Consider the following 3,563-nt stretch of genomic DNA (forward strand, 5'->3'; position numbering starts at 1 on the left):
GAGCCACTGTTGTGGCGCTAGTCCCTGCCGGTTAAGAAAAGTGTTTGGTGAGTTATTATGATGAGATTTAATAGGTGTTTAATTTGCATTATTATTAGAGCCAGTTTGCATTACTAGTGTGTTGTAGGCATGCTTATTTGTATTAAGATTCAGTGAATTGGATAGCAAATTGTTGTATGGACTTTTTGACTTTATGCAAACAGTGAAATATAATGAACTTTGCGTTTGTTAAGAATTGTGGTAAATGTAAAAATAGTTTTAGACATAATTTTCCAATGTGTCATGATTTAGAGAGTGTTTAGATTAATAATTAAAATGTAATAAAATTTGAGAGTGAAACATGGAAACCTTGACGGGGAAAAACTATAAAGGGTAATAATAATGCATTACAATATACGAAGAATTAGAGAGTGTTAAAGTAAGCAATGTATTTTAATAAGCATGGGGTATAAAATATATTTAAATGCATAATAATGAATTCATGGTGCATAAAAGATAGAATTTTGTTTTTTTTTTACATTTGAATATTATGGAAATATCCATAAAATGATAATGAGCAAATAAACATTAATATGAATATAAATTTGTTAATTGAATCTGTGGTGGAGAGTGTTATGATTGTCGAAAGTCAAGGAGGAACTTAAGCATTTAAAAATTATGGAGTCTTGAACCCATAATTGAAAGATTAGATATCTAGTAACATGTTTGGACATAAGTGATTCCATTGGGGTTAATGTCAATGATTGGGGAATTATTCCATGGTCAAAAGAACAAAACATATATTTATTTAAAAATATTGTTTACCATAACTTTAATGTGAACTTTAAATTTGTCCAATTACTAATTAGCAAAGAAAATAAACCCAGCATCTAATTCCTAATTAGTGATTTGTTGCATTTAATTAGTAATTTGTTGTGATGCAGAAGGACATGACTTTTGGTCTTTTTTGTAGTTTTGGGTTAGTAAATATAGTATCTAAGTACAATAGCAAAGCAATTTTGATAAGTTTATTTTATAAATTAAAAACTAAAATAAAAAGATTAAAATTAAAAAAACATTTAAATTGTACGAGTTGAAATGTAAATTTGATCATGAGCTGCAAGAAAAAAAATCATTATCTTTTGGTGTTGTATACTGTTGCTTTTTGCAATATCTGTGTTCCATTTAAGCAAGTTAGTTTTCTTATTGAAATTTTTTCAAAGTATAATGAAGGCACTTACATCACAGATAAACAGATGCCATTAAACATAGTTGTTTTTCTATTTTGTGATTATCTTAATTAGGAAGTATAGTTTAATATAATTCATTTATTTGATATAAGATAAGCATAGGAGATATGATGTCATATAGAATGACGAAATTTGGGATAATTGAAAATAATAAAAGAATGGAGATTGACTATAGCATTTCAAATTACTCTATTTATTAGTCAGAAATAATGTTTTGAGACTTCAAATTATTCTATTTATTAGTTAGAAACTATTTATTAGTTAGAAATAATGTTTTGACAGTTCAAATTACTCTTTATTAGTTAGAAATAATGTTTTGACAGCTTGATTTTTTAAAAGTTATTATGTTATTAAACTTTATACCTTAGAAACTATTTATTAGTTAGAAATAATGTTTTGACAGTTCAAATTACTTTTTATTAGTTAGAAATAATGTTTTGACAGCTTGATTTTTTAAAAGTTATTATGTTATTAAACTTTATACCTGGTAACAAGAAAGTAATACAACTGGAAGGAATGATATTACATGTTATGAATTATGAAAGCCATATTCAATTAATACTGTTTTAAATAAGAAATAGATAACAGTTCATTTCAATGTGCGAATCTTTTTATTCAAGGAATTTTATTTCTTTGTGATTGGAAGTGTAGTCTTTGCATCATGAATACTGAATAATAAAAATATTATAGGAAACTTATAGTTAGTTAAAACTATAAATAATTTAATAGTTATAATTAAATATAAATGAATAAGAGGTATTTAATATTATATGGGTAATTTAAATCATAAAATGCATTATTTATTTAAACAATGCAAGATAGAGTGTGATATTACAATTAAATAAAAATAAATAATAATAATATTTTTATATTAGATCAAAGATATTGAAATTTAATTAAACATTAGCATAATGAATCAAGAGCCATAGAGACAAAATAAATAGTGCCAATGCAATTTTTATTAACTAATAATTAATGCATTAAACATTGGCATAATGAAAAAATATTGGAACAGAGATATTGAAATTTAATTAAACATTAGCATAATGAATCAAGATCCATAGAGACAAAATAAAAACTGCCAATGCAATTTTTATTAAGTAATAATTAATGCATTAAACATTAGCATAATGAATCAAGAGCCATAGAGACAAAATAAAAACTGCCAATGCCAATTTTTATTAACTAATAGTTAATGCAACATTCCACTAAATGAATGTTCACATACAAGATGATCATTTAAGAACATAGGATTTGTGCTGCAACATTTTGCCTTCTGTCAATACAATGTCATTTTGCCAGCAATTACAGCAGTTCATTCCAAGTCTGCATGTTTCAAAAATTTCAGTTGAAGGGGATCCCATGGAATTTGCAGAAATTTATGCTTCTTTATACTAGCTTAACTGCTGAATTTTAACAAGATCATTTCCAGACTTTCCTAGAATGGCTGCAACTGTGCGTTCAGATGCTACAACTTCAACTGTGCGTTCAGATGTTACAACTTCAACTGTAGCTTTTGTGATAAGCTGACCAGCTGCTGTGACACTGCCAAAGGTGATATACAATGTCAAGAACATTAGCACAGAAATACTGATCAGCAAAAGCAGTATGATAGTAGCAATTGACAAAATTTTGCAAATGTTATGTACCTTTCAAATCTGGCAGAAGTCTGTTGACAAAGAATTGGGTCTTCAAACTCAGAGAAATTGCCAATACTGTTTAGCCAGACTGCCAAAGGTGATATACAATGTCAAGGACATTAGCACAGAAATACTGATCAGCAAAAGCACTATGATAGTAGCAATTGACAAAATTTTGCAAATGTTATGTACCTTTCAAATTTGGCAGAAGCCTGTTGACAAAGAATTGGGTCTTCAAACTCAGAGAAATTGCCAATACTGTTTATATTGCGATTTGACTGAATTTTGAAACAAAGCATATAGTTAGTTAGTACTGCAGGTGTTCATGTTTACAGACAGATTTATGGTTGTCACACTGCCAAAGGTGATATACAATGTCAAGGACATTAGCACAGAAATACTGATCAGCAAAAGCACTATGATAGTAGCAATTGACAAAATTTTGCAAATGTTATGTACCTTTCAAATCTGGCAGAAGTCTGTTGACAAAGAATTGGGTCCTCAAACTTAGAGAAATTGCCAATACTGTTTATATTGCAATTTGACTGAATTTTGAAACAAAGCATATAGTTAGTACTCCAGGGGTTCGTGTTTGCAGACAGATTTATGGTTAATTATCTTAAATAGAAATTTAATTGAATCAAGGAATCTGCTTTTGTTGTAAGAAATCAAAATCAAAAAGTAGCAACAGAGG

General features: G+C 28.0%; 1 long non-coding RNA gene across 1 annotated transcript; it reads right to left on the minus strand.

Moving 5' to 3' along the window:
• Window positions 1-2,496: 2,496 nt before the first annotated feature.
• On the minus strand, window positions 2,497-3,176 carry LOC149160592 (uncharacterized). The gene is made up of 3 exons (XR_016261713.1): window positions 3,062-3,176; window positions 2,879-2,957; window positions 2,497-2,774 (listed from the first exon to the last, which is right to left on the minus strand). It is a non-coding gene; the product is annotated as an uncharacterized LOC149160592 (long non-coding RNA).
• Window positions 3,177-3,563: the final 387 nt, after the last annotated feature.

The sequence above is a fragment of the Pinus tabuliformis genome, chromosome 5_2 (genome assembly GCF_031772625.1).
Source record: "Pinus tabuliformis cultivar Carrire ecotype Pingquan chromosome 5_2, CPIR1, whole genome shotgun sequence".
NCBI lineage: Eukaryota > Viridiplantae > Streptophyta > Pinopsida > Pinales > Pinaceae > Pinus > Pinus tabuliformis.